The following is a 14,838-nucleotide window of genomic DNA, read 5'->3' as shown; positions in this document are numbered from 1 at the left end:
TATTTATAAAGTTTAAACAAATTTATTTCCTAACTCTCATGCTCACCCTGTATCTTTTTAAGTTATGTTCATGATTTTTAATTATAGTATAAATTAGAAAAAAAAAATTATAAACTGACTAATACGGCAAACCGATGATTATAATTTCTCCGTTTTCACTCTTTTTAAGAATCTAATTTTTCAAGAGTGTAATATATAATGTTTTTTTTTTTTTTTTTTTTAGTGGCATGTAATGAATTTTTAAACAGACCTTTTCATAGTGGGTCCACATCCCTTTTTATGAATTCAATGTAGAGCGAGTAAATTAGAAATATTAGAAAATAATACATTAGATTTTAAATTTAACAATTACTTTACAAAAGTAAAAAATGAAAAGATGCACATTTTTGTGAGTAGAACGAAGTAAAATTATGAAATGGTTTAATCATGGTACATAGCTGCATCCCTCCTTAAGGTCTAAGAACACCTCATGTACGGATTCCACCCAACTCTCCTTCCAAAATTTCCTCTTTTATTTAAATTAAAACATAAAAATTTATATCTCTGTTGGTTGGTGGTATCAATTATCATCTATCTCGATCTTCTTTCATTACCAAATTTGTGGGGCACCATAATTGATGCACCCTAATATTATCATGGTTTGTTAAGTTCAAAACCCACCCTCATAACTGCACCTTCAATTTTGTCATTCAAATAAAAATTAAAGAGACCCCCTTAATTAATAAAGCAGTCAAATCAAAAACATTTCAAAACACTCGTAACATTTAATAATACTCATATTTTACGACGTATAAGTGTTAACATTAAGTGGGGGGCATGCACAAACATATTAATAATTAATTTTGCACTTAAAAGGAAAAAGAAAAACGGGACACTGCCTCATCTAGTTGGGTCCCCAACAAATCAAGTGCATGAGAATTTCAGCCTTTTCTTCTCTCCTCCTCTTGTCATCGCCGGCCGTACTCTTCGCCGGAAAATTCATCCCTACATGGTTGGGCCTGCCGGATTCTGACACAGCATTTCTATTATGCTGCTGCGTGGTCTTGAATGCCACCTCAAATTTACATGCCCCGTCATTAGTGGTACCAGTACTCATTCCTTTCTCTATCTAACTTCTTGATGATGAGTGAGAAAATGCAGAGAGAGTAGTAAATAAAGTTATAAAGAAGTATGGAGAGAGTAGTTGTATCGACTATGGTGTGTTTGATCACTTGCAGAGGAGGTTGTTCGGTGATTGAATGATTTATATAGAGGCAGAGGAGAAAAAGTATTTCTGGAGGTTTCGCATGTTTTGGGGGGAAAAGCTAGAAAAAGGATTTTGAGCCGTTTGATTTTTATCAGTGGTTTTGTCCAAATCTGGTGGTGCCAGCCTCTGATTTATCACGGTCGTCCCCTCCATCAACGTCAATACACTAGCGTATTTACTTCTTTATTTACCGGAATTACCTTCTCCATCAAAGTTAAATCTGATTAATATCATGAACTACCAAATCAATTCATCGTGAATTGAACAATATCATTAAGTGTAATTTAGGCTTGTATATTACACTTACACCCCTAAAGTTAGGTGACATGAGAAGATCATTCTATTTGTCAGCTGCTTGACAATATACAAGCCTTTGTGACAAAAACAAGCAAGTGTTTAATCAAGAATAAATTTGTCTAATTATAAAATAATTTTTTATCAAAAAGATATTCACTTAATAAATCATGAAATGATTATTTGTTAGCATTCATGCTTTAAATTTGGTCACTATTCATTTTTTGCTAAAAAAAATTTGGGATCACTTTAGACCAATTATTTATATTTGATAACTAAAATTTAATTTTTTGTAAATAGTTTTGTAATACATTTAAATTAAATAAGCTAACCACTGTATTAAAACATAATCTGACCCAACTGAAAAGTAATGTTTGGGGTTCGAGTAAAATCGAAATAAATGTTCATAACATGAGTGATACATATTTTTGAAAGGTGCTTTGGTGTGTTATTTGTTCAGATTTTAATAATTAACTATTATCTATTTAATTATTATTATTGTTGTTGTAAAAGCATCTCAGTTTATCTTTTTACAGATGGGTAAATTATACACAGATAAAGGTTGTAACACAGATCATCCTGTGACCGACGGTCAAATAGTTACTAACGAATTATGGGAGGTCTAAGTAATTTTTCAAATTTTTTGTAATTATGACAAATCAAATGGAAGGTCAGACTAATTTAACCCTTATCAGATGGTATTTTTTCTCTGTTGTTTCCTGTTTTGTACCTAATAAAATAAAATAAGGATCAAGTACACAAAACACTACTAAAGTACTTACAGTGCATATCACACCCTTCACATGCAAAAAACACCCCTCAAATTTTAATTTGGTACAATTAGGTCCCACTGACACATTAAAAATATAAATTGACCAAATTTTCCTTACTGAACCATTTTATAAAATATATAAATATAAATTTTTTTTGTAAAAAGACGTGCTTTATTGACGTCATTTTGCACACCCTATTTACCCAAGTCATTTGCATCATCAGAGGGCCTTTGTGGAGAAGAAGCATAGACATGCCCTACAATGACAGTGAACTCTCGGCGAATGGATTGTGTTCTGGCAGCAGAGAAATGGGTCTTTGTTCATACCGGGGACAGCGGCGATGATGAAGAAGGGTGGAATAGGATGGTTCGGCGGCAGACTTATGGATGTGCTCAGAGAGGATGGTGGCGCATCAAACCAGACGAGCGTGAGTGATACTTAGGGTGACGCGTGAACGTGATGCGCCCTTACTGTTGGTACGAGTAGATCTAACGCGCATTTGTTGTCGGTGTGTGTAGATTGTGATGTCTATCGCTGTAACTCCAACGGCAGCCAGCATGACTACAAGCTTGTGATGATGTGCTTGAACGATGAGTAAAGAAGATGGAACAATCGATCGGCGGTGGTTTTGATGGGGAAGACGAGTTGCAGTTGGTAGGGATGGTAATTTGATCCGCCCTCGCGGTTACCCGCACTGCCCCTCCCCGTTTTGGTAGTTTTGGAAGACCGTTTAGCTTATTTAGGCGGAGATGATTTGATGTAATAAAAACCCGCGCGGGTTTGGTGCGGGGGCTGGGGAAAGTCGCCCCGCATTGCCCCGCCCCGTTTAGATAGGCAAATTACATAAATACCTTTATTTCATTAGTATATATATTTCCCGGTATATATATTAAGTATCATATATAACAATATTAAAGTAACAAATGAATTTGATTAAAATGAAAGTTGCAATGGTGACAGGGACGGGGGTGGAGTTTTTAAACGGTTGCGGGGGCGGGGGAGGGTACACCCGCCCCCGTTGCCATCCCTAGCAGTTGGTCTTCTCTGGTTCGGGTGGCCAGTGGCGAAGAGATGATTGCGTCTGTGAGAAGCTGATGACGCGTGGCTGCTGGTGCGAAAGTGGTGGTCCGTTTGTGATGTGGATGTGACGGCTGTAATACCCCTAATTTTAAAAGGATAGTCTCGGCATTTATTTATTATTTTTATTATATTTTTGCATGATTATTTGGTTTAATTATTTTATTTAATTGTTTACCTATGTGACATGTATTTAATTGGTATTTATCTATTTGTTTAATTGCATTTTATTTTATTTTATTGATTATTTCATTTAATTGTTTATTTAATTGCGTTTTAATTATTGGATGTAATTGTTTTCTTTAAATAGAATTAATTATTTTTCTTGAAATTGATTTAAGTGTTAAATGATTTAATTTAGTATAAATGGATTTTCTATAATTAGAGTTTTATGTTAGTAGGATTAATTAAGGGTCTTGGTTTTAGAAGTCACGTATGTAGCCGACATAATTAAGCATTAATTAGGTTTCATATGGGCCGACTAAGGATTTAGTTTAGGGTTTAAATTAAACTAGGGTTTTGTGTAAACTTATAAACCTATATATATATATCTGTATAAGACTGCCAAGGGTTTGGAACCCTAAGCACACGTATTGGAGGCAGAAGTATCAGGGGAGTTAGGAGAAGGTAGTTCGCCGGAAAACTTAAAAGAAAGATGTTGAGATTTTTGAACCGAATCTCACAGGCAAGTTCTATAACTAACTCTATCTCTTTGGCCTGTGTTCTTTGCATCTCTAATTCAGTTCCAGGAATAAATAAAGCTAAATTAATTTGGTTGTAATTATTTGTTTCAAACAGTATGGGTTCTGTATGTATTTTCCGTTCGTGATGAAACTGTTTGTGCTTGTTCTTGTTTAAATTGAATTTGATTAACAAGTAATGAACTTAAATAACTTTAGAGCCTTTGGGACTTAGTTTTAATCCATAGGAAACGTGGGTTGGAGGAACAAAATTGCCGGAGTTGGAGAAGAAGTTGAACAGCATGTTTTCTTAGGTACATGTTAACCGTTTTAAATTATTTTGTTTAATTCTTGTTCCCACTGAATGTGATTATTAATCAAGGAAGTTAATTAACTTTTGAACACCCAAGGACTTAATTTTAATCAGCAAGAAATTTGGTTTGGACGATCAACACAGCCGGACACCGCTGGAATTGGAAAAACGACGCACAAGGGAAGGAGCCTGCTCTATTTCAAGTAGAGCAGGCTCAATTAAAAAGTGGAGCAGGCTCTACTTTGTAGTAGAGCCGACTCTACTTGGTAGTGGAGGCGGCTCCACTTTGGGTGGAGCCGGCTCCTTTGTGGGTTTCCAGTTTTTTCCATTTTTCTAAGTTTTGGGCAACCGTTTGGGCTACGAGACTTGGATTTTGGTAATTTCAGATTCTGTTGGAGGCTGTAATGGAGTGTTTAGTGATGTTCTAAAAGCTTATAAAAACTTCAGGGAACAAACTAAAACAAATTAAACAAGTTGAGGTTCATTCTTGAATAATGGGTAAAGTTTAACTAAACTAGATTACAGTTTTCGGATGTAAAAGGTGTTAAATTGCTAAGTCTTTTTATGGCAATTCTTGAGAATTGAATACAGATATTATGGTTCAGAAATTCTATATAAGCATGCAAGGTTACAAATATTTAATTTTGCTTGTTGTGGATAGATTGACAGTTGTATACATTAGATGTGTTGTCAATTATGAGAGGTTGTTAGAGTAGACTTAAATCGGTATGTTTCTATATATGTACTTTGCTCTAGCATGTTTTGTGGGGATAATTGATGTTTGCATGTATGTGATAAATTATCAATTATTGGATCTTGGAAAGTAGTAGTTATAAGCCTGTTAAGTTATAGAATTTTAACATGCTTATTATGGAATCATTGATGTTTATACTTGATGTATTATTATCAATTGTGGACTTTCTGAAATAGTTGTATTTTACATATATATATATTATCAATTCTGGATGGATGTTTTTGTATGCACCGGTATGGGACGGTGACATACCAGGGGGATTAGCTTAAAAATGCTAAGTCCTACCTACTCTGGAATAAGGGATGGATTAACTACAAAAGTTAAGTCCTACCTGTCTTATGTGTCAGATTAATAAATAATTGAGTGACACTTTGGTTTGGAATGGAATTTAAATATATTTTTATGATGCCACGATATGAGCTTGAGTCTCAGAGTCGTTGGTTAGGGAGCGTATATGCATTGGGATGCATAGCTGGCTATGATAGTTGGATGTGTACCCTGCTAGGACTAGGTAGTCATGCCCACCTTTGGGTGCGCTTTTGCATGGTGCCTACTAGTCAGGTTGAGACGGGCCTGTAGTCCAGTGAGAGTCCTGTAGTGTGATTATATATATATATATATATATATATATATATTTGTCTATGGATTATTAACTATTGTTGGATTGGTTAAGATGTACATGCATATCAGGTCTCTGCTTGGGTAGTAGTAGTATAGAACTTGCGCGTGGGCCTGACCCACTTCTATTTTTCAGGTACACGACAGTTCCAGGCTTAGACGTGTTCGTGCTGAGCAGAGGTCTCTATTCACTCTTCCGACGATGTAGGGCTCTCTCTATAGTTTTATTTCTGGATGTTTATTACAGTTATTCTATCTTCCGTTTGAATGTTTAATAGGGGTCCACTAGAGATGGATTCCCGAGTTGTAACCTTAGAGGTTTTTGAGCTGGATTATTGAATTTTTTGAGGATTTTGTTTTAGTTTCTATCAGCTTAAAACTTCATTTCTTATTTCGGTTTGTATTTTGTGTTCATTATAAAATATTAATTGTTAAATATCCTTCGGGTTTGGGCCTGGGCCTGATCAACCCGTGTCTCGGATCCGAGGGGTATCACAGTTGGTATCAGAGCACTCCAGGTTCAAGTGTCTCTAGGACGTTTCGTATTAAGACTTCCGCGTAGCATTTTTTTTTTTTATATATAGAGCTTATGTTTCGGATTCGTTGAATTCTTTAACAGTTCGTTTAAACTCGTACTGATGTCTGTCTTTCTGTGTTAACAGCATGGTTAACACTGGAAGAGGACAGAATATGAACAGTCGACAGAGGAGAGCGGCACGTAGACAGCAGGAACGTCTACAACGTCGGCAAATGGAAGAAGAGCAGCAAATGCTAGGGTTTCAGGAGGAACAGGAGGAAGTTCAACAGACTCAGGGTCGGGTCAGAGATCCAGAGATTCCTCCACACCTCAATGACTTTGTTGCTCGGGCTATAGAGGCTGGGGTAACAGCTACACTCCGGAGCCAACCACAGGGTCAGCAGGCACTTGTACCAGCACCAGTGGTTCAGACGGATTCTTGGGGAAAGGTTAGGAGCTCTTTCACAAAAGGGAGTCCACCTGTGTTCTCAGGCTCAACCGATGCGAGAGCAGCTCACCAATGGAAACATGACATTGAGCGTCATCTTCGTTTGGTTCAGTGCACGGAGGTTCAAAAGCAGATGCTTGCTACTTTCAAGCTAGTTGGGGATGTACTACAGTGGTGGGAGTCAGTTACCACCCCAGAGGAGAGGATGACATTGATTTATGATGAGTTCAGTGCTCGCTTTGATGAGAAATATTTTCCCTATGCAGTCAGGGCAGCTATGAAGACCGAGTTTCTAAATCTGCAGCAGGGAAACATGACAGTGGCGGAGTATGAGCAGCAGTTCACACGCTTGTCTCTCTTTGCACCGGAGGAGGTGGATACAGAGGAGAAGAAGCGTAACAATTTCGTCAAGGGACTGATGTGGTCTATCAAGAGAGCTATTACAGGTAGTCCAGCCTATACTACCTATGCTCAGGTGGTAGACGTCGCTCTACAACAGTATCAGTTGACTGTGGACATTAGACAGGTTCGTGGTAAGAAGCGGGGTGATAAAGACTCTGCTAATCAGTCAGCTAAAAAGGGGAATGGCAATGGTCACCGGCAGAATGACAAAGGCAAGTTCCAAGGACAACAGCCTTGGAAGAAGCACAAGGGTGGTTCAGATGCTCACCGGAATGGGGCACCTATTCAGAGGCAACAGAATGGGGGACCACAGGCAGGACAGGGTCAGCCACGGGCTAACCGACAGAGGAGGCCATTTGGTACTTTCCAAGGTAGTTGTTACACTTGTAGAGAGTATGGTCATACCACCAGGCAGTGTCCTAAAGCAGGATAGGGACAGGGACAGTATGTGCAGCAGGGACAGAGGGTGCCAGTGCCTCTACCAGCTCCACAGGTTCCACGGATTCAGGGACAGACACATCTGGCTCTACCCGCACCACCGCAGACTCAGGGACAGGCACCACAGCAGTTGCACTATGGCAGGGTGTATAACCCCATGCCACAGGATGTTCAGGCACCTCAGACTATTGAGGGTAAGTTTCTTATTCATGGTTTACATGGACGTGTTTTATTTGATACAGGTGCTACACACTCATTTGTAGCTAGGACTTTTGTTGCTTTATCTGGAATGAGGACGAGGGTATGCACTAGACCTCAGGGTATTACTACACCATTGGGTGATACAGCTATTTTACATGAGAGTGATGGGCCTGTGACATTAGATATTGGCAGACTCAGATTTCTAGCCAATCTATTGGTCCTGGACATGCACACTTATGATGTGATACTTGGGATGGATTGGTTGTCTCACTACCATGCCCAAGTTGATTGTTTTGATAGATCTATTATTTTTACCATACCTGGTCAGGATATGTATGTAGTAGCTATGCCACGTTCTAAAGGGGGCGGTAGCACCTATTTATTCCATGTGGAGGAGGAAAATGAGGAGGGGATTACTGTGTCATTGGATAACATACCGATTGTACAGGATTTCCCGGATGTATTTCAGGAGATTCCAGGGTTGCCACCTAGTCGAGAGATTGATTTTGTGATAGACTTAGCTCCAGGCACTGCGCCTATTGCTAGGGCACCCTATAGGATGGCACCGGTGGAGATGAGAGAGCTGAGGGATCAGATTCAGCAGTTACTCAGCCAGGGTTTTATTTGTAGGAGTACATCACCTTGGGGAGCACCGGTTCTGTTTGTGAAGAAGAATGATGGTTCGCTTCGTTTGTGTATAGATTACAGGGAGTTGAACAAGGTTACGATTCGTAACAAGTATCATTTACCCAGGATTGATGACTTGTTTGATCAGTTAAGGAGAGTCACATACTTCTCCAAGATTGATCTGCGTTCTGGGTATCATCAGCTGAGGGTTAGGGAGTAGGATGTTCCTAAGACAGCATTTCTCACGAGATATGGTTCTTATGAGTTTCGTGTTATGCCGTTTGGGACGACTAATGCACCTGCAGTATTCATGGATTTAATGAATAGAGTCTTCCGGGCTTATTTGGATCAGTTTGTTATTGTCTTTATTGATGACATCTTGATCTATTCTCAGTTGGAGGACTATCATGCTAGACATCTTCATATAGTCTTGCAGACGCTTCGTGAGCACCAGTTATATGCCAAGTTCGAGAAGTGTGAATTTTGGTAGCGGGAGGTGAAATTTCTGGGTCACGTGGTGTCAGAAAAGGGGATAGCAGTGGATCCGGCCAAGGTTTCAGCGGTGGTTGAGTGGGGACAGCCTACATCACCTACTGAGATTCGGAGTTTTCTCGGTCTGGCAGGATATTACAGGAGATTCATCCAAGGGTTCTCCAAGATAGCAGGACCACTCACTCATCTGACCAAGAAGGGTGTACAGTTCGTGTGGGATGAACACTGTCAGCGAGCTTTTGATGAGCTAAAAAGGAAGCTGACTTCTGCACCGGTTCTGGCTACTCCGCAGGGCGGGATAGAGTATCTTGTTTACACGGATGCTTCGTTGCAGGGTCTTGGATGTGTATTGATGCAGGAGGAGCGACCGATTTCTTATGGATCTCGGAAACTTAAGCCTCATGAGCTTAATTATCCAACACATGATTTGGAGTTGGCAGCAGTGGTCTTTGCCTTGCGTATTTGGAGGCATTATCTGTTGGGTGAGTCCTTCAGATTATTCAGTGATCACAAGAGTCTGCAGTACTTGTTCACTCAGCGGGAGCTGAATATGAGACAGCGCAGATGGTTGGAGTTTGTAAAAGACTATCATTTTTCTATACAGTACCATCCAGGGAAAGCGAATGTAGTAGCGGATGCACTCAGTCGCCGACCTGTTGGTAGTCTTTCTGCTCTATTCACTACTGAGTGGAATGCTTTGAAGAGTGTGGATGAGTTATCGGATGCTTTTATAGCTTGCATGGTGGTTACACCTTCCATTATTCGCAAGGTTTTACAAGCATAACTCACCGATCAGCAGTGCGTCGACAAAGTTGCAGAGATAGCTTCCGGAGAGGTTCCATTCTACTATGTTGGGGCTGATGGAGGTTTAAGGTACAAGGGACGGTTAGTGGTACCTTCTGCTGATGGTTTGAGGAAGGATGTGATGACTGAGACTCACCACTCTGAGTTCTCTGTTCATCCAGGAGGCGATAAGATGTATCAAGATATGAAGCGGCAGTTTTGGTGGGCAGGTATGAAGAGGGACATTGCTCTTTTTGTTTCTCAGTGTAGTACTTGTCAGATGGTTAAGATTGATCATCAGAGGCCACCAGGAGCTCTACAGTCACTACCAATTCCGGAGTGGAAATGGGAGAGCATATATATAGATTTTGTGGAAGGGTTGCCAAATTCTTTCAATGGGCATAATTCCATATGAGTCATTGTGGATAGGTTGACCAAGTCAACTCATTTCTTGCCTATTTGCACTGACTACACTTCGGAGCAGTTGGCGAGGCTTTACATTTCAGAGATTGTGAAGCTACATGGCATTCCATTGTCTATTATATCGGACAGGGATTCGAGTTTTGTATCTGGATTTTGGAAGAGTTTTCAGCAGGCTTTAGGTACAGAGTTACACCTTAGTACTGCTTATCATCCTCAAACTGACGGACAGACTGAGAGGGTGAATCAGATTATGGAAGATATGCTTCGGTCGTGTGTTTTGGATTTCAAGGGCCACTGGGAGGAATATTTGCCACTTGTGGAGTTTGCTTATAACAATAGTTTCCAGAAGACTATTGGGATGGCACCTTTTGAGGCGTTATACGGTCGACCGTGTCGATTACCTGTTTGTTGGATGGAGGTTGGAGAGAATCGATTCTTGGGTCCTGAGTTCATTAAGGATACCTCTGAAAAGATTGCTCTTATTCGAGATCGCATGCGTACTGCCCAAAGTAGGCAGAAGAGTTATACTGATCGGCGTACTCGTGCTTTAGAGTTTCGAGTTGGAGATCAGGTTCTACTCAAAGTGTCACCTATGAAAGGTGTTATGCGCTTTGGGAAGAAAGGGAAGTTGTCTCCGCAGTTTGTCGGTCCATTCATGATTACGGATCGAGTTGGAGCTGTTGCTTATCAGTTGGCACTTCCGGATACTTTGGATCGTGTCCACAACATGTTTCATGTTTCCATGTTGCGAAAATTTCTGCGCGATGAGGATCAATATCAGCATATCGATGTTGGGGAGATTGAGTTACAGCCGGATGCAACTTATTTAGAGCCACCATGTCGTATTGTTGACCGTCGGGATCAAATCCTTCGCAATAAGGTTATCTCTTTAGTTCGTGTGCAGTGGAGTCATCACAATGAGGCTGAGTCCACTTGGGAACGGGAGGATGTCATTCGCTCGCAGTTTCCTGAAATATTGGAAGAAGGTAAGAGCGAATTCCGAGGACGGAATTCCTTTTGTTAGGGGGGAAGAATGTAATACCCCTGATTTTAAAAGGATAGTCTCGGCATTTATTTATTATTTTTATTGTATTTTTGCGTGATTATTTGGTTTAATTATTTTATTTAATTGTTTACCTATGTGACATGTATTTAATTGGTATTTATCTATTTGTTTAATTGCATTTTATTTTATTTTATTGATTATTTTATTTAATTGTTTATTTAATTGCGTTTTAATTATTGGATGTAATTGTTTTCTTTAAATAGAATTAATTATTTTTCTTGAAATTGATTTAAGTGTTAAATGATTTAATTTAGTATAAATGGATTTTCTATAATTAGAGTTTTATGTTAGTAGGATTAATTATGGGTCTTGGTTTTAGAAGTCACGTATGTAGCCGACATAATTAAGCATTAATTAGGTTTCATATGGGCCGACTAAGGATTTAGTTTAGGGTTTAAATTAAACTAGGGTTTTGTGTAAACTTATAAACCTATATATATATATATATCTGTATAAGACTGCCAAGGGTTTAGAACCCTAACCACACGTATTGGAGGCAGAAGTATCAGGGGAGTTAGGAGAAGGTAGTTCGCCGGAAAACTTAGAAGAAAGACGTTGAGATTTTTGAACTGAATCTCACAGGCAAGTTCTATAACTAACTCTATCTCTTTGGCCTGTGTTCTTTACATCTCTAATTCAGTTCCAGGAAGAAATAAAGCCAAATTAATTTGGTTGTAATTATTTGTTTCAAACAGTATGGGTTCTATGTGAATTTTTCGTTCGTGATGAAACTGTTTGTGCTTGTTTTTGTTTAAATTGAATTTGATTAACAAGTAATGAACTTAAATAACTTTAAAGCCTTTGGGACTTAGTTTTAATCCATAGGAAACGTGGGTTGGAGGAACAAAGTTGCCGGAGTTGGAGAAGAAGTTGAACAGCATGTTTTCTTAGGTACATGTTAACCGTTTTTAAATTATTTTGTTTAATTCTTGTTCCCACTGAATGTGATTATTAATCAAGGAAGTTAATTAACTTTTGAACACCCAAGGACTTAATTTTAATCAGCAAGGAATTTGGTTTGGAGGATCAACACAGCCGGACACCGCCGGAATTGGAAAAACGACGCACAGGGGAAGGAGCCTGCTCTATTTCAAGTAGAGCAGGCTCAATTAAAAAGTGGAGCAGGCTCTACTTTGTAGTAGATCTGGCTCTACTTGGTAGTGGAGGCGGCTCCACTTTGGGTGGAGCCGGCTCCTTTGTGGGTTTCCAGTTTTTTCCATTTTTCTAAGTTTTGGGCAACCGTTTGGGCTACGAGACTTGGATTTTGGTAATTTCAGATTCTGTTGGAGGCTGTAATGGAGTGTTTAGTGATGTTCTAAAAGCTTATAAAAACTTCAGGGAACAAACTAAAACAAATTAAACAAGTTGAGGTTCATTCTTGAATAATGGGTAAAGTTTAACTAAACTAGATTACAGTTTTCGGATGTAAAAGGTGTTAAATTGCTAAGTCTTTTTATGACAATTCTTGAGAATTGAATACAGATATTATGGTTAAGAAATTCTATATAAGCATGCAAGGTTATAAATATTTAATTTTGCTTGCTGTGGATAGATTGACAGTTGCATACATTAGATGTGTTGTCAATTATGAGAGGTTGTTAGAGTAGACTTAAATCGGTATGTTTCTATATATGTACTTTGCTCTAGCATGTTTTGTGGGGATAATTGATGTTTGCATGTATGTGATAAATTATCAATTATTGGATCTTGGAAAGTAGTAGTTATAAGCCTGTTAAGTTATAGAATTTTAACATACTTATTATGGAATCATTGATGTTTATACTTGATGTATTATTATCAATTGTGGACTTTCTGGAATAGTTGTATTTTATATATATATATATATATTATCAATTCTGGATGGATATTTTTGTATGCACCAGTATGGGACGGTGACATACCAGGGGGATTAGCTTAAAAATGCTAAGTCCTACCTACTCTGGAATAAGGGATGGATTAACTACAAAAGTTAAGTCCTACCTGTCTTCTGTGTCAGATTAATAAATAATTGAGTGACACTTTGGTTTGGAATGGAATTTAAATATATTTTTATGATACCACGATATGAGCCTGAGTCTCAGAGTCGTTGGTTAGGGAGCGTATATGCATTGGGATGCATAGCTGGCTATGATGGTTGGATGTGTACCCTGCTAGGACTAGGTAGTCATGCCCACCTTTGGGTGCACTTTTCGCATAGTGCCTACTAGTCAGGTTGAGACGGGCCTGTAGTCCAGTGAGAGTCCTGTAGTGTGATTATATATATATATATTTGTCTATGGATTATTAGCTATTGTTGGATTGGTTAAGATGTACATGCGTATCAGGTCTCTGCCTGGGTAGTAGTAGTATAGAACTTGCGCGTGGGCCTGACCCACTTCTATTTTTCAGGTACACGACAGTTCCAGGCTTAGACGTGTTCGTGCTAAGCAGAGGTCTCTATTCACTCTTCCGACGATGTAGGGCTCTCTCTATAGTTTTATTTCTGGATGTTTATTACAGTTGTTCTATCTTCCGTTTGGATGTTTAATAGGGGTCCACTAGAGATGGATTCCCGAGTTGTAAACTGATGGAGTTTTGGAGTTTGGGTTTGATGGATTTTAATAATTATAATATTTTGCGGATTCTATTTTTAGTTCATTTCAGCTTTAATTTCATTTCTTAATTCATTTTGTATTCCGTATTCATTATAAAATATTAATTGTTAGATATTCCCTCGGGTTTGGGCCTGGGCCTGATCAACCCGTGTCTTGGATCCGAGGGGTATCACAACGGCCGACTGTTAGTTGGTGTCACTGGCAGTGAGGAAAACCTCGGTGACGGTTGTGGATCTGAGGTCAGCAGCATTATATGAACGGTGGCAATGAAGAGGCGGCGGCAGAGAGCTCTGAATAAACCACCGGCAACTGCTTGGTCAACGGCGAGCACGGGACGACAGAGGATGATTGCAATGAAAATGATGATTGCATATATACCCCTGGGCATTTTTGAAAGAATAAAAGAGTAAAATGGATATTACAGCACTAATTTATATTAGATTTATGACAAATAGGTAATTTTGCACAATGTCAAAATATTCGCGTGTGTTTATTACATACTTTTTTAAATAGGGAATAAAATTGTTACGAAAAATATACTTCAAATGTGTTTTTTGGGATTTTTTTCAATTAAAATGGTAAGTTTGATTATAATTTAGTTGAATTCAAAACTATATTATATATAACAGTCAAATTCAAAGTTGTGTTTGTTAATGCCAAAAATATTTGAACCTTGTATTCTCATTTATCATAGTTTTGTCCAAATGCTCTCATTGTCAACTTCAAACTCATAGTAATAATTTTAGGGATTTTTACACTACTTATGAACCCATATTAACTATATGATGAAGTTAAAGTCTCGAAATTTCTTAAAAATGAAGTTGACTGAATTGTTGATGTGGCAATGAACTTTTACTACCCATTATATTTTGTTACCTAAAATACCCCTTATACTGTTTAAATCAAATTACTTCAATACCCCCTTCATTTATCAGGCACACAAATTAACTCTCCCCCTGCTGCATCTCACCACACAGCTAGCTGAATATTGAAGCTTAAATATTTTCTCCTGGGTTTGTGAAGTTTTGGGAACATTTTGGTCTTCAAAGTTCTGTGCATAGGCAGAAAGACTTCAGAGAGAGAACAAAGTGA

The sequence above is a fragment of the Cornus florida genome, unplaced genomic scaffold, assembly GCF_030987335.1.
Source record: "Cornus florida cultivar Cherokee Brave unplaced genomic scaffold, ASM3098733v1 CherokeeBrave_3.0.0_Hap2_Chr05, whole genome shotgun sequence".
Lineage (NCBI taxonomy): Eukaryota > Viridiplantae > Streptophyta > Magnoliopsida > Cornales > Cornaceae > Cornus > Cornus florida.
Note: the sequence above shows the minus strand (reverse complement) of the source record.